The sequence below is a fragment of the Oryctolagus cuniculus genome (assembly GCF_964237555.1).
Source record: "Oryctolagus cuniculus chromosome 17 unlocalized genomic scaffold, mOryCun1.1 SUPER_17_unloc_3, whole genome shotgun sequence".
NCBI lineage: Eukaryota > Metazoa > Chordata > Mammalia > Lagomorpha > Leporidae > Oryctolagus > Oryctolagus cuniculus.
The window spans coordinates 7,691-29,773 of NW_027208204.1; the positions used below are offsets into that span (position 1 = coordinate 7,691).

General features: G+C 45.5%; 1 long non-coding RNA gene across 2 annotated transcripts in view; it reads left to right on the plus strand.

The window, feature by feature from the left end:
* The first annotated feature begins 363 nt into the window (after positions 1 to 363).
* Positions 364 to 22,083, plus strand: part of LOC127489400 (uncharacterized) — a 51,361-nt gene continuing 29,641 nt past the window's right edge. The window contains exons 1-4 of one of the 2 annotated variants that reach the window (XR_011385791.1): positions 364 to 1,409; positions 2,027 to 2,129; positions 4,385 to 4,455; positions 16,900 to 17,017. This is a non-coding gene — a long non-coding RNA (uncharacterized lncRNA). The remainder of the gene's footprint in view (positions 1,410 to 2,026; positions 2,130 to 4,384; positions 4,456 to 16,899; positions 17,018 to 22,083) is intronic. The other variant, XR_011385792.1, reaches the window with a different exon arrangement.

Genomic DNA, 22,083 nt, shown 5'->3' on the forward strand with positions numbered 1-22,083 from the left:
GTTTCGTCCAGTGTCAGCGTCTTCATCAATTCATGACGATTCTCCCCTCCCCTTCTCGACCCTGCAAACCCGGCGAAGCACAGGGGCAAAGCCTCACCGAAGCTCACGGCTACAGTGACAACCACAATGACATTTTGGTTCTGACTGTCGGGTGTTTCACGATCTCGCCGAGCCCTGAAGCCAGGGAGCATTCCAGATGTCACTGAGGGCCACGTACACTTGTCCGTCCTTACACGGCGCCCGCTGTTCCTGGTGCGCCCCAGTGGCTCCAGTGTCCGCCTCCACCTGCGTGGCCTTCTGGAAAACGCTGAGGTCTCGGGTGGAGGGGACTTGGGGGACAGTGCAGCGCGGGGCGCGGGCCAGTCGGGATCACCGTCGGCACCCACGTCCCCGTGTGCGTTTCTGGAAACGTGGAGATTCCCGCCCCCAAGACTGCAGGGTTCTGCGGGCTCACCCGGACACCGGTGGTCAGGGGCCCGGCCCTCAGCACCCGGGCAGCCCTAGAGAGCGGGTGCGGACTGCACGGCGGGTCACGCGCTCTCAGACCCGCGTCCAGCAGGCGGGAGAAGCCCTGGGTCTCTGGTCGGGGCGCAGTCTGACCCGGGATGCCCTGGTCTCCATCCCCACACCAAACACGGGCCCAGAGGTCCCCACAGGACGCGGCACCCAGCGCTCAGGTCGGAGCTCAGCGGGGAGCCCGAGAGGGGAGCGCTGTGTGCGGGACCCCAGGGCAGGCCGGGAGGACGCCCGCTCCCCCCATCAGATCCTGGGTTCCATCCCCAGCTCTGCTCCGGACTCCGGCTGCAGGGGTGGCTTGGGCGCTCTGGCCCAGCACGGAGAGACCCGGATGGCGCTGCCGCCCCAGCACTGCAGGCCTGGAGAGTGACCCGGAAGGGAGCTGGGTCTGACTTCCGCCCCCAGCACTGTGTCTTCCATGGCACAGCTGTGGACCCCAGTTCCCACCCTGCTGCCCGCTCTGCTGAGGGGTGGGGGACATGGAGCAGCCCACCGTGACCCCCTGGGCCTCTGGCTGTTCGCTTCAGTTAAAGGGGAAGAGACCCAGGAAGTGTTAGGAGTCAAGTGTACGGGAGGTGCAATCACAGACGGCTTTCTGGAGGAGGTGGCACTTGAGCCAGGTCCTGTAAAGGGACAGGCAGCCAGGTCGGGAGAATGAAGGCAGCTGTGAGAGGCCGACGCGTCCAGCCCCAGGGGTGCTTCTTCCAGGTGACACCCCGGTAGCCACCGCCAAGAACATGCCTGGGGACAGCGCAGATCTGTTTGGGGACACCGCGGCAGAGGACAGCGGTGCGGCCAACGGGGCCTGTGGCCCACGGTCATCATCAGGGAGCAGGAGCACAGCATCGACCTGCACATGATCCGGCCGCACATGAAGGTGGTCACCCACAGAGGTGAGGCCCCCCCGTTACCACGTGGTCACGCACGGAGGGGAGATCCCCCCCCCCCGTACCAGTGCTCACCTACGGAGGTGAGACCCTACCCTAGTACCCGTGGTTGCCCACAGAGTTCAGACCCCCCCCGGGTACCCGTGGTCACCCACGGAGGTGAGGCCCCCCTGGTTACCTGTGGTCACCCATGGAGGGGAGGCCCCCCAGTTACCACGTGGTCACCCACGGAGGGGAGAGCCCCCCCATACCAGTGCTTACCCACAGAGGTCAGACCCCCCCGGGTATCCGTGGTCACCCACGGAGGTTTGGCACCCCCCTGTTACCTGTGGTCACCCATGGAGGGGAGGCCCCCCAGTTACCACGTGGTCACCCACGGAGGGGAGATCCCCCCGTACCCACAGAGGTCAGACCCCCCCCCCGTATCCGTGGTCACCCATGGAGGTGAGACCCCTCCGGTTACCTGTGGTCACCCACGGAGGTGAGACCCCCCTCCCTGGGTACCCGTGATCACCCACGGAGGTGAGACCCCCTCGGGCACCCGTGGTCATCCTGGAGGTTAGACCCGGAAGACCCTCCGTGCCCCTGTGTGGCTCAGAGCCCAGCGATGGCTGCCCTCACAGGCTACTACAGCGAGGGCCTCAACGCCATCATCGTCTATGCCGCCAGCTTCCTCCAGGACAGCAGCTGCCCGGACTACCACTATGTCCTGGAGAACCTCTTCCTGTGAGCGGGCGGGGAGGGGCCAGGAGGGCAGGGCGGGCTGGAGGCGGGGAGGGGCCAGGAGGGCAGGGCGGGCTGGAGGCAGGGCAGGCGGGGGGCGGGGAGGGGCCAGGACGGGCAGGGCGGGCAGGAGGCGGGGCGGGGAGGGTGGGCGGGAGGCGGGGCGGGCGGGAAGCCGGGCGGGAGGCGGGGCGGGCGGGGACCATCGCTCGCCCAGGCTCCCCCTGCTGGCCCACTCTGGGCCTTCCCTGGGCGCCGGGGCTCCGCAGCCGCCACACCACACACGTCCATCACCAACACCATCAACACCATCATCATCATCACCACCAATACCGTGAACACCATCACCGTCACCATAGCCATCGCCAGACCGGTCCTGTGGGGGCCCGAGGGGCTGCAACACGGCCCCCGCCCCTCCCCACAGCCCGCGGCCCCTCCCCAGCGCCCGCGGCCTCTCCCCAGCGCCCCCGGCCCCCTCTCAGAGCCCTGCGCCCCCTCCAGAGCCCCCGCCCCTCCCCAGCGCCCCGCGCCCCCTCCCCAGAGCCCCCCCGCCCCTCCCCAGCGCCCCCTCCAGAGTCCACGACCCCGCCTTGAGCCCCGCGCCCCCTCCCCAGAGCCCCCCGCCCTCCCCACAGCCCGCGGCCCCTCCCCAGCGCCCCGCGCCCCCTCCTCAGAGCCCCGCGCCCCCTCCCCAGCGCCCCGCGCCCCCTCCCCACAGCCCGCGGCCCCTCCTCAGAGTCCCCGGCCCCCTCCCCAGAGCCCCCCAGCCCCTCCCCAGCGCCCGCGGCCCCCTCCCCGAAGCCCCCGCCCCTCACCAGGGCACGCGGCCCCCTCCTCGGAGTCCCCCGCCCCTCCCCAGCGCCCGCGGCCCCTCCCCAGCGCCCCGCGCCCCCTCCTCAGAGTCCCCGGCCCCCTCCCCAGAGCTCGTGGCCCCCTCCTCAGAGCCCCACAACCCCCTCCCCAGAGCCCCCGCCCCTCCCTAGCGCCCGCGCCCCCTCCCCAGAGCCCGTGGCCCCCTCCTCAGAGACCCCCCAACCCCTCCCCAGCGCCCGCGGCCCCCTCCCCAGAGCCCCCGCCCCTCCCCAGCGCCCGCGGCCCCCTCCCCAGCGCCCCCGCCCCTCCCCAGCGCCCGCCCCCTCCTCCGAGCCCCGCGCCTCGCCCGAGCGGGGACCCCCGGATCCCCGAGGCCCGCGGGGGAGGCCCGGGCCGGGCTGGGCGCGCCGCCCTGACCCCGACCCGCTGCCCCGCACAGCTCCGTCGTCGGCAGCCTGGAGTCCTGGTGGCCGAGGACTGCGGGATCCTGTACCTGAAGGGCGCCAGCCCAGCGCAGGATGCCGGCCTCGGCGGCTCAGGAAGCTGCCAGAGGACAGACAGGAGGCGCGGGCGCGGGCGCGGGAGCGGGCGGCTCTGCGCTCGGCCCGCCCGGCCCCTCAGCTGCCCTTGACTTGTGGACGCGGCCCTCACGCCGCCCCTGCCGCCCTAAAATCTGTTTCTGGCCACCGCCTACCAAATCTGCTTTCTGTTCATCTCTGCCTCCTCAATTTCTAGCAGGTGGAGAAATGGGAGCTGGAAAACCTTCCGGGTCTGTTCTCTCCTGAGTTTTTTCTTTGGCTGTCCCAGCTGTTAGCATGGAGACTTGGTCACCAACAGAAAACTCCCTTTTATGAAAATGCTAGCATGTAACTAAGTGGTTTATGCATTTTAGGATTTTCTGTCAGTTTTATAATTTTTTTGAAGAACGAATGATCTGTTTAATCATGGGAAACTATTGTTTCATAACTAAACTTTGAAATATGCATTTTGAGAACTTATATTTATACTTAATATATATTATATATTATATATTATATTGGCATTGATTAGCATTTTAAGTTTCTTTAGTAAAAGTATTTTTATTCTACCAAATCTGCTTTCTGTTCACCTCTGCCTCAATTTCTATAAATGTATAAATTTATATATATAATTTATAAAAAGTATAAATTTTTGTAAATGTATAAATTTTTAAGGAAAAAACCTGTATTATACTTCATTTATTCTTCTTAGTAATTACATTGATGGCATTATTATGCAAATTGGGGTGCTTGTGGCTGCAAGATGAGTATTTTTCCTAAAAGAAGAACAAAAGATAATTTAGGGAAGGGGCAAGGGGACATTTTATTTTTGGCTAATATACTGCATAGAACTGTTACACAGCTATTCAACTGAAACATTGCTTTGCAATCTCCATTATTTTAGTGTGTTTTTAATTTTTTTTCCAGGAGATTCTAATAAAAATGGAAGAAGAACCAAGTTCTGCTTTGGACTCTGAAGAGACTTTTAATTCTTGAAGGTAGGTAGTAAATACAGAGATATACAATATTACAGGATAATGTATAAGATCCAATATCTTAGAGGATTCTAATCTTAGAATAAATAGCAAGGAACTAGGACTTGTGCTTTTAAAATGTGATAATATTACTGTGATATGTGATTATCTGCAGAAATAATGAGTATCAGAAAATGTAATAACCCAAATTCTTGTAAATGAGCTTACATCAGATATCTGTTGCCCTCCTATCCTACAGCACACTAATTAGAACAAATGTACATGTAGTATTAACCTTTATTATAATTTGTTTTTTTTTGTTTTTCCCATATATCTTTTACAGTACTAAAGACTTCTTTCGGAGTACCTACGAAAGGTTAAAATGCAAATGTGATTGAATTAAGAGCTGTTTGTTAATGCCCTTTTAGGGCTCTTCAGCCAATAGGGCTGTTACAGCTCAAACAGGAAAGGATTCAGTTGGCAGGCCAACACTGCTGTCAAATAGTTTTATAGTATTTAAAGTGTGAAATTAATATTTTTCTACCCAGTAGGCAGTAGCTCTTATAATGTAATAAGCTTAATTGTGAATTTGGCACTTGGGTTAAATGTAGCATTCATAGAAGCACAGTGCTGGTGTATATTTTCTTATTAATATTAATAGACAAAACCTAGAAAAATGTAGCAGTGTCACATTAAAATAGCCACAGAATTATTAGTAAAATTTGCTTCAGAAGATGAAAATTATTTTTCTGTTGCCATTATAGCTCTTTTAAACTAGCTAGTAACAGGTTATTAAGAAATATATAAATTTTCCAGTGTTCAGAAGTCCTTTTGTGTAACAACTATTTAGACTGCCTCAGAAATCCTAACCTTTCTTCATAATCAGACAGCTCAGGCCTTAAGCCTACCACTGACATACTAGAGCTTATGTCCAGGGTAACGAGCTAGTTTCTCATCTGTAAAAAGTGCATTATATTGTCTGATCTGCTTCCTTCCCACAACTTTTAAATATGGGGTAAAACATGTAAAACAAAGCCTCTTGAAAATCTAAATGCAGGGCCTGTTCCGTGGCTCACTAGGCTAATCCTCCGCCTGTGGCGCTGGCACCCCGGGTTCTAGTCCCTGTTGGGGCGCCAATTCTGTCCCAGTTATTCCTCTTCCAGCTCTCTGCTGTGGCCCAGGAAGGCAGTGGAGGATGGCCCAAGTGGTTGGGCTCTGCACCCACATAGGAGACCAGGAGGGAGCACCTGGCTCCTGGCTTTGGACTGGCGCAGTGCGCTGGCCTTAGCAGCCATTTCGGGGGTGAACCAATGGAAGGAAGACCCTAACTCTGCCTGTCAAAAAAAAAAAAAAAAAAAAGAAGTGATATCTGGAACTATAACAAATAAATTATGGAACTTAAATCTATGGACACTAACTACAGCTTCATATGTCTAATACTCACAGATTTATTTTTATGGCCTATGAGGTTTTACAATGATTTGTATTTCTTAGTGGTTTTCTTCATTGATTCAGAGAGGTAGAAAACAAATGGATTTAACTCCTGAGACACTTGTATGGGGTTATATGATGCCTGAATGGTTTTAGGCCACATCTTGTTTTGGAAGTGTTGGTTTAAATTTAAGTATTTGGCTTCCAACTAATTTGCAGTGATGTGTTATGAGAATATATTACTAGTTTTATGCATTACATCTTACAGGTTTTATAGACCAATGTTATATGTTTTTTGTCAAGTTACATGTGAGAGAAAACTGCCAGATGTGAAAGAAGAGAGAGTTTCCTGTGTGTGCTGCAGTGGATGTTTAACTTAGGGAATGGAGCACACATGGCCACATGGTGGAAGGAATGTTGTTTCTCCATCCTCCACCCCCTTCCCAAGGGCAACTGACCTCCTTGCCAAAAGAGGCGAGCCCTTGCCAGCCCAGATGACTACAGACTATTACATTAATCTGTCTAGCTGCAGTACCAGCTGCTTGCATGTTTTTAGTTATCTTATTAGATGGTATAACAGTGACCTATGAAATTAATTGAAGGTGAACATTGTTAACTTCTCTTTTATTACCCTATGTTTCCCCAAATCTTTTTGATTAGATTATAACTTTCTACAAAAGTTCCTAGGAAGTCTGTTTGGTTTTTGATTCATGTAATTTTTTTAAGGTCTTTAAAGTATAATGTCATACTGCATTTTAATTTAATTTAATTTAATTTTTGTCTCATTTATTGATAGATTTTAGTCTGTTTATATAGTTGAAAAGCCATAGTAAACTTACCTTATTAGACAATTAAGTTAGATTGAACTCAGACCAATTATTTGGCATTCTCTGAGAAACTCAAAATACTCCTTTATCTTGGCATTGCAGAAATGGCATAGTATAGAATGCAAATTATTGTATCTTGCTTTAAAATAAATTTTAAATCATATTTACCTCTTCTCTAGATTCATATATATGGTAGTTTATCACCAAGTTTACTCTATTTTTTAATTTAATTTAACTTGGCATCATTGATGAGTATATTTTCCCAAGCTGTGCTGTTAGGAAAAAATGTATTATCCTCTGATTTTTGACAAAGGGATAATTTTGAAGTAATAATCTTTAAATGTGATGTTGACTTTAAGAGACACACAAAATAATAAAAACTAATGATAATCAATTATAAGTCTTAGCCAGTGTTCTATTATAATAATTTAGCTAGGGACCCTGATGCTGAATCTAAGAAAATAAAAAAGTTTCTGAATGCCAGAAAATCACAAAATACTTCTTTGTGTCTTTAGATAATAAATCCTACCATTGATATAGTAGGGTGACTGGAGACTTAATTCTTAAGACATGATGTTTGTGACTCCTGTTTTTTTTTAATGTATTCATACTTTCTGACAGGTGTTTTACTCTGAAGAAATACTAATTTCATATTCCAAAAGAATTTTAATTGAAGAATAAAAGGAATGTTTCTATATATATATTTTATATATATAATAGATATTTTTTAAGGAAAGACAGTAAAAGTTACTTGGCTTCAAATAGTGGTGGTCTAATTTCTTATATTGAAGAGAGCTTCCAAAATCACTTCCCTTTCTCAACATGTTATGCTCTCTATATCACTGAGTCAGAGACTACCTTGGTAAAATGTTTTTTATTATTATTCTATTAAAATATTTTTGATTAGCATGCAATACTGTCGCTCCCCCATTCGCGGAGGAACGACACTGGACTCTGTGCTGTTCTTTTGTCTGCTTGGCCCTTCCCGGGTTTGCTGCCAGTCCCCCACTCGCGGAGGAACGACGCCGTCCCGGGTTAGCTGCCGGCCCCTCCACCTCCGTGGAGGGGCGGCACCCCCCCGCCGCTTTCCCCGCTTCCGCGGAGGAGCGGCACACCGCCGGCCCTCTCGGGGGCTGCTCAGATGTTCCTCAGGTGTTCCCTCAGATGTTCCTGGTGCATGTTGTCTCTCTCCTCCTTTATAGTCCTCTTCCACCAATCCCAACTCTGCTACCCACACGCCGAGCACGCTGCTCTCCTCCTCCAATCAGGAGCAGGATCAGCTCCTGCAGCTTATCAGTCAAACCGATGAGGCAGCTGCGTAGTTGTTTGCTCCTCCCCAGTGCCATATTGTGGGAGAGCAGATGCATAGAATTAGTCCTAGTTCCAGTAATTTAGTCTAGTCTCAGTTGCTCCCCACACAATACTTTTATGGTACAGTATTTCACTACATATACAAAGCATACCTGAAACCAGGAAATAGCTTTTCTATGTCCTCAGCTTATCTGTGTTCTGGTAGCTACTAGTTTCTCTCTCCCGGTTCTTTGTGCAGTGTATAATACATTATTGTGAGCTATAGTGGAACAGGAGCACTGTGCTGTGAACACTGGAACTAGTGCCTTCTGTCTGTGTTTGGTGCCTGTTACCCAGTCTCCTTCCATTCTCTCTCGCCATACCCTTCCCAACCTCATTGTGGTTTTGATTTACATGTCCCTGAAGGCTAGTGATATTGAACATTTCTTCATGCTTTTGTTTTCTTTTGTGTTTCCTCTCCAGAGAAATATCTATTCAGATTCTTTGTCTGTTTGTTAACTGGATTGTTCCGTTTTTGTGGTGTTTGGGGTTCTGTACATGTTCTGAGTCATAGTCCTTTGTTAGATGCACAGCTTGTAACTGTTTTCTGTCAGCTGTGATTTGTTCCTTTTGCTGTACAGAAGCTTCTTAGCTTGGGATGATCACATTTGTCTGTTTCTCCTTTCCTCTCTGTGCTCTTGGGGTCTTTTTTTAAAAAAAATAATGTTTGCCAATGTTTTCCCCCAGGTGTTTCATAATTTCAGGTCTTACATTTATGTCTCTTCCATTATGAGTTGATTTTAGATTATGGTGAGAGGCATGGGATGACATTTTGGATTCTGGGTATGGATATTTTATTTTAAAGATTTATTTATTTTTACTTGAAATGCAGAGTTATAGAGAGGCAGAGGCAGAGGGAGAGAGAGGTCTTTCATCTGCTGGTTCACTCCCCAGATGGCCACAATGGCCAGAGCCGCACCGATCCAAAGCCAGGAGCCAGGAGCTTCTTCCAGGTCTCCCACATGGGTGTAGGGGCCCAAGAACTTGGGCCATCTTCTACTGCTTTTCCAGGCCACAGGAGAGAGCTGGATCAGAAGTACAGCAGCCAGGACTGGAACCAGTGCCCATATGGGATGCCAGCATTGCAGGTGGTGGCACTGCTAAGCCACAGTGCGGCCCCGTGGGTATGGATATTTAGGTTTAGGTTTCCCAGTACCACTTATGTAAGAGACTGTCCTTTCTCTGGTATGAGTTTTATCAGATTTATCAAAGAGCAATTGGCTGTAGGTATGTAGATTAATTTTTGAGATCTCTATTTTGTTCCAATAGTCTGTATGTCTGTTTTTATGCTGATACCATACTCTTTTGATTACAGTAACTCTATAATATGTCTTGAAATCTGATGTTGTGATGCCTCCAACTTTGTTGTTCAAGATATCTTTATCTATTTGAGTTCTTTTAAAGTCCTTCTATATGAATTTTAGGATTGTTTTTTCTAGTTCTGTGAATGATGTCTATCATTTTGGTTGTAATTACATTGAAGCTGTGAATTGCTTCAGGTATCATGGACTTCTACTAGTATTAATTTTTCTAATCTGCATACAGAGAACTTTGTGGGTTTTTTTTTGTCTTCTTCACATTCTTTCATCAGTGCTTTGCAATTTTTATTGTAAATGTCTTTCACGTCCTTGGTTAAATTTTATTCTGGGTGATGGGAGGGCAGATCTTGGCCTCACAGTTAAACTGTTAAGACACTCGTGTCCCATTTGGAGTGCCTGTGTTCAATACCCGATTTCACTACTTACTCCAGCTTCCTGCTAATCCAGACCCTCAGAGGCAATGGTAATGACTCAAGTAATTTGCCTTCCATTTCTGGGACCTGGGTTGAGTTCTTGGATTTTAGGCCTGACCTAACCCTTTCTGTTGTGGCATTTAGAGATTGAACCAGCAAATGGGAGCTGCCTGTCTCTGTCTGTGTCTCTCTCTCAAATAAATTTTTAAAAATTAAAGCTTATTTCAAGATATTTCATTTTTCTATAACTATTGCTAATAGGATTGCTCTTAATTTCTCTCTTAGTGAGCCCATTATTGATGATAAAAATACTGCTTATTTTTAGGTCTCAATTTTGTTTCCTGCAGCTTTACTGAATTAATTAATCAGTTCTGATAGTTTCTTGGTGGAGTCTACATTACTCTGTATAAAGAGTTACATCATCTGCAAATAGGGATACTTCAACTTCTTTCAACTTCTTCCTTCCTTTCTTTCTTTCTTTCTTTTTTTTTTTTTTTTTTTTGGACAGGCAGTTAGACAGTGAGAGAGAGAGACAGAGAGAAAGCTCTTCCTTCCGTTGGTTCACCCCCCAAAATGGCCACCATGGCTGGCGCGCCATGCCGATCCAAAGCCAGGAGCCAGGTGCTTCCTCCTGGTCTCCCATGTGGGTGCAGGGCCCAAGTACTTGGGCCATCCTCCACTGCCTTCCCGGGCCACAGCAAAGAGCTGGACTGGAAGAGGAGCAACCAGGACAGAATCTGGTGCCCCGACTGGGTCTTGAACCCGGGGTGCCAGCGCCGCAGATGGAAGATCTTAGAAAAAAAGATCAGAGGCCGGCGCCGGGGCTCACTAGGCTAATCCTCCTCCTTGCGGCGCCAGCACACCGGGTTCTAGTCCCAGTCGGGGAACTGGATTCTGTCCCGGTTGCCCCTCTTCCAGGCCAGCTCTCTGCTGTGGCCAGGGAGTGCAGTGGAGGATGGCCCAAGTGCTTGGGCCCTGCACCCCATGGGAGACCAGGAGAAGCACCTGGCTCCTGCCATCGGATCAGCACTGTGCGCCCGCCGCAGTGCGCCAGCCGTGGCGGCCATTGGAGGGTGAACCAACGGCAAAGGAAGACCTTTCTGTCTGTCTCTCTCTCTCTCACTGTCCACTCTGCCTGTCAAAAAAATTAAAAAAATAAAAAATGAAAAAAAATGCAGACATCTTTTGAAAAAAAAAGAAAAGAAAAAAAGATCAGAGCCAAAGCAAATTGAAAAAATTTTTTCTTTTTTTTTCTTTTTTTTTTATTTGAGAGGCTGGTGTTGTGGCATAGCTGGTAAAATGACTACCTGCAATGCCGGCATCCTGTATAGGCACCAGTTCAATTTCTGGCTGTCCCGCTTCCAATCTAGCTCCCTAATGCACCTGGGAGAGCAGTGGAAGGAGTCCAAAGTGCTTGGACCCCAGAATCCATGTGGAAGACCCAGAAGATCCTGGATCCTGACTTCGGTCTGGCCCAACCCTAGTCCTTTATGTTCGGTTCCAGAGTGAACCAGCAGATGAAAGATATCTCTGTCTCTTCCTCCTCTGTGTACAACTCTGCTGTCCAAATAAATAACACAAATAAAAAAAAACAATTAAAAAGTGATTGATTTATTTGAAAGGCAGAGTGACAGGAGGGAGGGGAGGAGGGAGGGAAAGAGAGCTTTCACCTGGTGGTTTCACAAATGGCCACATCCAGGTCTGGGTCAGGCCAAAGCCAGGAGCCAAGAACTCCATCCTGGTTTTACACATGGGTGGCAGAGGCTCAAGTACTTGAGTCATCATCTGCTTCTTCCAAGGTGCATTAGTGTGGAGCTAGATTAAATGTGGAATAACTGGGGCTAGTGCTGTAGCATAGTAGGCTAAGCCTCTGCCTGTGGCACTGCCATCTCATATGGTTGCTCGTTTGTATCCAGGCTATTCCTCTTCCAATCCAGCTTTCTGCTATGGCCAGAAAAAGCAGTGGAAGATGGCCTAAGTGCTTGGGCCCATGTATGTGTGTGGGAGACCCAGAAGAAACTCCTGGCTCCTGGCTTCAGAACAGCCTACCATTGGCCATTGTGGCCATTTGGGGAGTGAACCAGCAGATGAAAGAACTTTCTCTCCATCTCCCCCGCTCTGTAACTCTACCTCTCAAATAAATAAATAAATCTTTAAAAAAATGGAATAGCTGAGACTGGAACTTGCAGTCCAATATGCGGTGCAGGCTTCCCAAGCTGTAGCTTAGCCAACTGGATCACAATACCATCCTCAGATCTTTATCAATTCTTCCATTGCACTAACATTTGGTTTGGTTTATTCTTGTTTTTCTAGGTCCTTGATATACATTGTTAGGTTGTATGTTTTATAACTTCTTTTTTTTTCTTGCTCTTCCTTTTTTTTATTGAAAGGCAGAATGACAGAAAAAGAGGGACAGAGAGAAAAAGAGATGTTCCATCTGCTGGTTCATTCCCCAAATGAATGCAACTGCCTTGGCTTGGCCAGGCTGAAGCCTGGAGTCTGGGACTGCATGTAGGTCTCCCACGTGAGTTGCAGGGACCTAAATACTTGGGCCGTCTCCTGCTGCTTTCATAGGCACACTAGCAGGGAGCCGGATCATAAGCAGAACAGGCAGAACTCAAACAGGTGCTCAGATATGGAACATCCATGTCATGAGTGGCAGCTTAACCCTGTGTGACACAACACCAGGCACTGATCATTTTTTTAATGTAGGGACTTACTATTTTATATTCATTCTTAGGAATCCCCAGAATTTGTATATTTCTCTTAATATTGGCCTGTACAGTTCAAAGTCTATCTCCATTTTATATCCTTTTTTTTTTTTTTGGAGGGGAGAGGGGTCTGGTTTATTCCAACAGATGTCTTGAATTTCAGATAATATTTTTTTCTTAGCTTGGTCTAGTCTGTTATTGAGGCTTTCAGCTCTACTTTTTATTCAACACTGAATTCTCCATTTTCAAGATTTCTGTTTGACTCTTTTTCAAGATCTCTGTATCTTTGCTGAATTTCTCATTAAAGCCATGAATTGTTTTCTGGCTGTTGTTCATCTCAGAGTGTGTTTTCTCTTGTATCTCTTTGAGCATCCTAGTAATCATTACTTTGAATATCAGGTATTTTTAAGTCTCTTTTCCTTGGAATTTGTTACTCAAGCATTACTTTGTTCCTTTGGAGGTGTTATACTGCCTTGCCTTTTCATACTTCAGTGTTCCTACATGGATATTTGTCATCTGGCAGAATAGCTGTTTCTTTCACAAGATTGATTTGTTTATTTGAGGCAAAGTTACAGAGAAAGGGGAAGAGACAGAAAGAAAGATCTTCCATCCAGTGGTCACTCCCCTAAATGGCCACAGTGACTAGAGATGGGCTGATCCAGAGCCAGGAACCAGGAGCTTCTTCCAGGTCTCCCCATGCAGGAGCAGGGGCCCAAGTACTTGGGCCATCTTCTGCTGCTTTTCCAGGCCATACCAGAGAGCTGGATCGAAAGAGGAGCAGCTAGGACACAAACCAGCACCCATCTGGGATGCCGGCACTGCAGGTGGAGGCTTAGCCTACTAAGCCACAGCACTGGACCCTTCTTTCACTTTTAATCAGTTGATTTTGTGTAAAAGACTTTTTCCTAAAAATGTGTATTTGGGTATCTGGTAAGAATTTTGGCTTTATTTTAATTTGGATGCTGTGAACTCTCCCAATGTCTTCTTTCATAGCAAAGGATGACAGTGGCATTTGGGACATGGGGTTCTCTCCTCAGTCCTAGAGGAATGCATGGTTCTTGGTAGCAGCTCATATGGCAGAGTCCAGGGCCACAAGGGTACCACCCTCAGTCCACTGTGCCTGAGGTGCAGGAATGCTGCCCTGAGGTCTGACGTGGTTGCTCAGGTGCTCGCGTTGGCAGGGATGTGTTTGCTGTCACAGAGGCACTAAGTCCAGCAAGGATTCAGGAGTTCCTGGAGTGCCAGCCCCATGCTTCCATACAATGCCTGAATACCCATCTGCCTTTTTTTTTTTTTACCGCAGTTACTCTCTCTGTGTTGTACTGCCTGGAGTTGAGGGTTGAGGGAGGATTGGAATGAGCAGTCTTGTGGCCACCTATGATACAATGCTAGATCAAACCTAAGTCCTTCAGCCTGCAAAAAAAAAAAAAAAAAAAAAAAAAGGCCTGCAGACTCGGGTATGGTCAAGCGCAAATTTGTCATGACCTGCCAACTGCTGACATGGACTTGCTACCTGAGACCACTGCAATCAACCACATGTGATGTCGGCCTGGATATAAGTCTAATTCACTGGGGCTGTGGTCTCCACCTGTGACAAGGGCTGGTCCTCTGTCTACAAGCACTGACCGTGGGACTATTAATACCTGCCAAGCGATGGTTTTTCCAGATCTGTGATGCAGTTCTGTGCTCACTTTATTGCCCTACTCCCTCATGGCTGGACCTTGTTCCTCGCTTGCCTGTGGTCGGGGAACAGGGATGGGGGAGATCTCTTGGCTGTCCATTTTGAGAGTAAGTTGGCATTATCTTGTAGTTGTGTGCCAAGCCCTTAGGAGGTTGAAGGTGATGCAGGCAGAAAGAGTTGTCTGTTCCTACATGGGTGTAGTTCTTCATCTGGTGTTAGGGCAGGTTTGTCTCTGTCTGCACATGCAGGTCCAGTTATAGGAGCCTTGCTGTCTGTCTGGTGCCACTGTAGTGGGACTGCTACTGATCTCAATTTCCTGCCCTACTCCTTTGTGGTTGGTCTTCTTTGCTGTCTGCTTGAAGGTAAGCAGCTTTAAGGCTAGGTCCTAACTCACTTTACTGCCCTGCTGCCCAGGGACTGGAGTTTGCCCTGCTGTGTGCTGGAGTTTGAGGCAGGAGTACATGGCTGAGGAGGATCCAAAGTCTTAGTCTGTGAGTCCTGTCCAGGAGGCAGAGACCATGGCGTCCTCTCTGAGTCTGGATTTCACAGTCGCAAGCCTGGTCTTGAGTTTCAAGTCTAAGGTCTGGACTTCCCTCTTCCCCAGGCAGTAATTGTTTCTCTCTAGACTGGGCTGCTCGGAGCTTGGGGAAGGGTGATGTAGTAAAAATTTCCTTCTTACCCTTAAAAAACAAGAAAAATGATTGATTGATTTGAAAGGATTAGCATCAGAGACAGAGAGAGAGATCTTTGATCCACTGGTTCACACCTTTGATGGCCTCAATGGCTAGATCTGGGCTAGATCAAAGCCAGGAGTCAGAAACTCCCTCAGTATCTCACAGAGGTGCCAGGGGCCCAAGCATTTGGACCATCATCTGGTGATGTTCCAATTGCATTAGCAGGGACTGGATTGGGAAGCAGAGTCACTTGAGACAGGAACCTAAGCTCCCAAATCAGCTGTGATTTAATTCACTGTGCCACAGTGCCCCTTGTTGCCTTCTTCACTACCTTGTTATTTTTTTTTTATTTTTTATACATTTTTTTTATTTGACAGGTAGAGTTACAGACAGTGAGAGAGAGAGACAGAGAGAAAGGTCTTCCTTCCATTGGTTCACTCCCCAAGGCTGCTATGGCCGGCGCTGTGCCGATCTGAAGCCAGGAGCCAGGTGCTTCTTCCTGGTCTCCCATGCAGGTGCAGGGGCCCAAGCACCTGGGCCATCCTCCACTGCCCTCCCGGGCCACAGCAGAGAGCTGAACTGGAAGAGGAGCAACCGGGACTAGAACCAGCATCCATATGGGATGCCAGCACCACAGGCACTGTGGTCACCTTGCTTTGGCTTTTGTGAAGGTGAATTAGTTTGTGAACAGCTATTCAAATTAATATCTGTGTTGAGAGAAGTTCACCTGAATATCTTACTCAGCAGCCATTTGGTCCTTCCCAGGGAGAAGTTTTGAAAGTTAGTTAGTTTAGCTTTTTGAATCTAGAAGTTAAATTATTTCTTGAACAAGAAAAAAGCCACACATCAATTTATACTCTCTTGAACTGCTGAGTGTATTTTAAAAATGATTTGAAGTCTTGATAGTAAAGATTTTTATGTATCTTTATAAGTAATCAGCAACTTGAAAGGATGCAGGAAATACCTTCCCATCATTCACATTTTTTGGTTTAGTACCTTTTGCATTCATAGGTAAGATTGTCATACATCTCATTTAAATAATAGACAGCAGTTCAAAGTATTAAAGGAGAGAGTGATAGTGGGACACAATCCTTCTTTGGACAACAAGATTTAAAATTCAGAAATTTGAGTTCTAGTCACACTCATACAATAAAATTTTATTTTATTTAATGATATGAGCTGATTGGAATCAATTAATCTGGCAGTTATACTACAGATAAGGGGGATCAACCTGAATCCTTTCCCCTCCATGCCACCATCTTAAATTTCTAAGGCCTAGATATTTTAATTATTTTTCCACAGTTTCATACCTTAGTAGGTAGCAGAGGAGGAAGGAAGGACTAGAATTAAGCTTCCTTTTCTGATAGCATTGTTTTCCTGACTTCATTTTGTTGCCTGATTTTTGTTGTGAATTTATAATTATATGATACAAACTTTGTATGTTCTTAAGAATAAATACATGATTTAGGGAAGCAAAATGGAAAAAGCACAAAGAAATAAGACAAAGTTGACATCTTAGCTCTACCACTTACTAAACGTATAACTTGAGGCAAGGTAACTACCTCTCTGATTGCTAATTACCTCATCTGTAAAATCATTTTCAATAGCACCTATGTCATACAGTTGTAGTTACCTATAAATTGTGTGGAACCCCTGGCCCCATTACATAACATATAGTTAGTAGGTAACAAGTTTTCTTTCTTCACATGTCCTTTCCCTCTCTTTTCTAAAGTTTCCTTTAACTTTCAATCAACTGTTTCACCTGACAAATTTGGCCCTTATCTCAGAAAGTTTTTTTAAAAAATCACTTATAGTTCTAAATTGGTAATAAATGAGTATTTTAAGAATCTGATTTATCTACAATTACTTGTAGCTTATATAGTGTGAATCTTTATGTAACCTGTTCTTATATTTAGTCTAACAATCTCATTATATTTAGTCTAACAATCTCATTATCAGATGTTCTTATTTCTAGTTTCCGTATTTGTTCCAGAAGCACCACAACCTTTATAGTTATGATTTCAGGGAGCACAATATGTGCAACCTTGTTTTTTTTTTTCAGAAACCAAAGACAAAACATGACCTTTTGTTGTAATCTCCACAGTGGAGACACTTTTGAGAGGAGAAAGAAATATTTTTGATTGATGAAAATGTCTTCTTGACAAATGATAGTAGAACTGGTCAGTATCTCTTTTTATATATTGTATGAGTATAATTTCTCTGAACTAATTGATTACTTAAGGCTCTGAAATTACTACCTTCCATTAAAAAGGTTAGCTGATTTTTGTGTCTGTAGCCTTACATTAAATTATTTTTGCATTTATAGTCTTGAATTAAGTAACCAAGCTGGTTTGACCCTACTGTTACAGTGTGAGCTCCTTTCCTTTGGAAACCACTTCAAGCCATTTTGATTATCTTCCACCAGGGTGTATGTGTTGTGTGTGTGTGTGTGTGGGAGGGTTGTTTAAGTTTGCTTATTTACATAGTCAGCCATAAGCCCCATCATCCAAGGCATGTCAGTGTTTATCTTCGAGTAGATAGGCATTCGTTTGAAACATAGGGTAAGCTGCTCTGAATCAGTCCCTTCCCCTACACAGACTTCTTTTTGTTGTTGTTGTTGGCACTGTATTCCAGGTTGAAATGCCTCCGCGTCAGTGCCATGGGTCACTGTTGGTAATATATATTAGTGTGTTGTGCTTTGTAGGTATGGTGGTAAAAATACGTAACATAACCTACATATTTGGTCAATAATACTGAAGTTATTTGAGGAAATATTGCATAAACATTCAAAAGTGGAAACCTTTTTAAAAATTTACAACAACTTCTTATTTGTTTACTTACTAACTTGCTTAGTAGTAATATATTGAACTCTAATTTTCATTATCAGATATTTGACTTCACAGCAGGCTGTTATACTCAACAATATGGTTTAAGGGAGAAATTTTCAAATAAATTTTATTAGAAATGGAGATTTAAGATTTGTCTATTTTATAGACACATTGCCAGCACAGTGTCAGTGGGACACAGTGGCAGCAGTTAATTTTTTTAAAATTTATTTTATTTATTTGAAAGACAGAGTTACAGAGAGAGGTAGAGCCAGAGTGGGGGGATCTTCCATCCTTTGGTTCACTTCCCCAGATAACTGCAATGGCCAGAGCTGAACTGATCCGAAGCCAGGAGCCAGGAGCTTCTTCCAGGTCTCCCACATGGGTGCAGTGGCCCAAGGACTTGGGCCATCTTCCACTGCTTTCCCATACCATAACAGAGAGCTGCATTGGAAATGGAGCAGCTGGGACAGAAACTGGCGCCCATATGGGATGCTGGCACTACAGGCTAGGGTTTTAACCTGCTGTGCCACAATGCCGACTGCTGTAGCAGTTAGTTTTCTCATTTTATTGTTAATCCAGGGCTTTCAAGTACTTTTCAGAGCTCTTTCTCTCCCTACTCAAGAGAATACATCTTCAGTCATTTTGCGTATCTTTCTTGTACTTCCTTTGTAGACAAGCCTATGTGTTAAAACTAATAGACTCAGGGGCCAGCGCTGTGGTCCAGTGGGTTAATGCCCTGGCCTGAAGTGCCCGCATCCCATATGGGTGCTGGTTTGAGACCCAGCTGCTCACATCCTGTCCAGCTCTCTGCTATGGCCTGGGAAAGCAGTAGAAGATGGCCCAAGTCCTTGAGCCCCTGCACCCACACACCCACATGGGAGACCAGGAAGAAGCTCCTGGCTCCTGGCTACAGATTGGCACAGCTTCGGCCTTTGCGGCCATCTGAGGAGTGAACCATTGGATGGAAGATTCTCTCTCTCTCTCTCTCTCTCTCTCTCTCTCTCTCTCTCCCTCTTCTCTTTCTGTGTAACTCTGACTTTCAAATAAATAAATCTTTTAAAAAAGAAAAACTAATAGACCCAAAGGAATCCAAACACAAGCTCCTCCTCTTGGAGAACTTGTGCTTTAGTTAGAGAGAGAAACTTGGAAATAACTAACACAGCTGATAACTGGGGTTACAGTGGAAGCTTTTATCAAGGATCTGGAAAAGACCAAATGGGGTAATTAAAATTAAATGGTACTTAGGAGGAAGATCTGTTTGCTCAGCACTCTAGAGGGGCAGGAGTTTGCAGGGAGATGAGTGATAGGAACACAATCTTCATTTTCTGCTCCTTAGGAATGTATCCTTTTGGTTTCTTCTGCAGTTTGAGAGTGGGTTAGATTTGGTTTTACTTTAGTCAATGACAGAATTGTGCCTTACTGATAAAGATAGCTAATGTGACCCACAATATGGGTAGTCACATAGCTGAGTATCTATTTCATGTGGTGACAGTGTTACTTTGCATGAACTGCTATTTTGATTAAAGTTTTAAATTTAGTTATATTTGAATCTTATCAAAATATTTAACTGAGAGTTGAAAATGAGATCACACACTATTTGAAATATTTGATAATGGGTATTATGTGCCTAGAAATATAAGGAACATCAGTAAGATAGCTATGATATTAAAAATAGCTTGTTACTGAGAAAAATGTTGAAAGTTAAAATATGCCCCAGTATCATCTGTGTATAGGGATACAGTTTACATTCTAGGGTTATATGTACAGTATTCAGAGATAGAGAAGTGGTTTAGTCTGGTTGACATATTCTCAAACAGCTCCAAAAACTTTATTCTAATCAACCTGTTCAGATTAGGAAACTAATTCAGGTGCATGCCCTTTAGAAGCAAAACAGGATAGTTGCACACTCTGAACTCTCACCTCTTTTTAAAATGTCCTTTTAGGTCTTAAAGTTATCTTGAACAGCACAATTCTGCTATCATAGAACTAGACTTAGACTTACTGTTCTCTGGATTTTCTTTAGAGCACAGTAATAAGTTCACACTCTCCAAGGTAGCTACTGTTTTGCTCCATCCTTTCTCTGTGTTGCCACACCTAGAACCTACTTATCTCCTTTGTACTTTGTAAGTCAGACTTTTTCCCCCATATGAGAGATTTGAGTGAGGGTGGAAGGGCATAAGAGAAATGAATAAAGCCAAAGTGATTTGTTTAGTGATTTTACTACTGCCCCCTTTCTCCTATGCCATCAGAGCTGCTGATAGATTCTAAAGAAGGAACAACCATTTTCCTGCTTCTATATCACTAGATGCCATTTCTAATCATAGTATTTTATGTATTCAACTCAGATGCAGAGATAGAAAGAAACAGAGGCAAACACAGAAAGAGAATTCCCATCTACTGGTTCACTCTCTAAATGACTGTCATGGCTGGAACCAAAGCCAGGAGCTATTAACTCAATTTAGGTCTCTTGCATGTGTGTACGGACCAAGTCACTTTGCCATCACCACCTAATGGGACTACTATAAAGGCTGTATAGAAAAATGAGATTTTTGGGGGTGTTAAACCTCAGTTTTACAGTAATATTTCTGGAAACATCTATTTGGTTCATAAAAAGATATCTGTAGGGCCGGCACCGCAGCTCACTTGGCTAATCCTCCACCTGTGGCGCCATTACCCCGGGTTTTAGTCCCTGCTGGGGAACCAGATTCTGTCCCAGTTGCCCTTCTTCCAGGCCAGCTCTCTGCTTTGGCCTGGGAGTGCAGTGGAGGATGGCCCAAGTGTTTGGGCCCTGCACCCACATGGGAGACCAGGAGAAGCACCTGGCTCCTGGCTTTGAATCAGCGTGGTGCACCGGCTGCAGTGTGCTGGCCGCAGCGGCCATTGGAGGGTGAACCAATGGCAAAAGGAAGACCTTTCTCTCTGTCTCTCTCTCTCTCTCACTGTCCACTCTGCCTGTCAAAAAATAAAATAAAAAAGTAAAGATATCTGTGGCCATATAATTAAATTTTTATGGCATTTATTGGGGGAATATTCAAATTATTAGGAATATAGATAACACAATAGCAAATTTAATATACCAAAGGGAAAATCAGGACCAGATTTAGGTTCTGTTAAAGTATTTGAACTTTAAAATAGTTTAAAATTTTTGTAATAGGGTCACTTATAGCTAACAGAGTTTTGATGAAAATTTAATTTGGAAAAGGAAATAAAAAGAAAATGGTTAATCTTTCATTGTGATTTGGAGAAACTGTTTTTGAAAAATTAGTAAGAAAAATACTACTCCTGGAGCCAGCACTGTGGTGCAGCTGGTTAAACTGCTGCCTATAGCGCCGGCATCCCATATTGGCACCAGTTCAAATCCCGGCTGCTCCAACTCTGATCCAGCTTCCAGCTAATGTTTCTGGGAAAGATGGTGCAGTAGAAGATGGCTCAAGTGCTCAGGCCCTTGCACCCATGTTGGAGACCCAGATGAAGTTCCTGGATCCTGGCTTTAGCAGTGACCAGCCCCAGCCGATGTAGTCACTTGGAGAGTGAACCAGCATACTCTAACCAACCAGAATATAATCAGAAACTTAGAAATAGAGGAGAATAATTGAATGGCTGAAAGGTCTGCTGATTAAAGTATATTTCATCACAGGAAGGCTTTACCAATCAATCCTATTTTCTTCCATTTAGTCTTATTTCTCATTTCTCCCTTTATTTAAAATTTAAGAAGATGATAGTTTATGATGTCAAAATAGACTGAAATATGCAATAAGTGTAAAGTCTGAGCAAATGACAAAGGTGTATAGATTTGAGATTTCTAAAAGCTAATGTCCAGTAGTCTCCTCTTATTCCCTAGTACATTCTAAGACCTCAGGAGTGTTGTATACATCCGTAGATGCATGAAACCACAGAAAATTCACGCCTTGGCCCTCCAAACTAAGTCCTTACTATCACACACTATGGCTGAAACTTCTGTAATTTTAGGTACAAGGCTAAAGTAGCCTGACATTCTTTTTCTCCCCTCACAAGATCATTGATAAAAGTTTCATCCCTAATGTAGGTCAACGTCAGGGTATATATTTTTTCTTTAATAAGTCAAACTGTGTTACCTTTTTAGTTTGCTTTTCTGTGAGATACCTGAATTACCACATCACTATTCTTGTGCTTTGAAATCATTATTAAACAGAATAAAGCTTCCTTGAGCATAAGCATTGTGACTCCCTAACAGCCACTCTGATGACTTGAAATGGCTCCCAAGTGGCTAATGGGTAGTAGTGTGCACAACATGGATACACTGGGCAAGACAGAGCACAATGGCATGAGATTTCATCACGCCACTCATTACCACGTATAGTTTACAACTCTGAAATTGTTTACTTCTGGAATTTTCCATTTAATATTTTTGGACCCTCATTGACCAGGCATAACAAGCC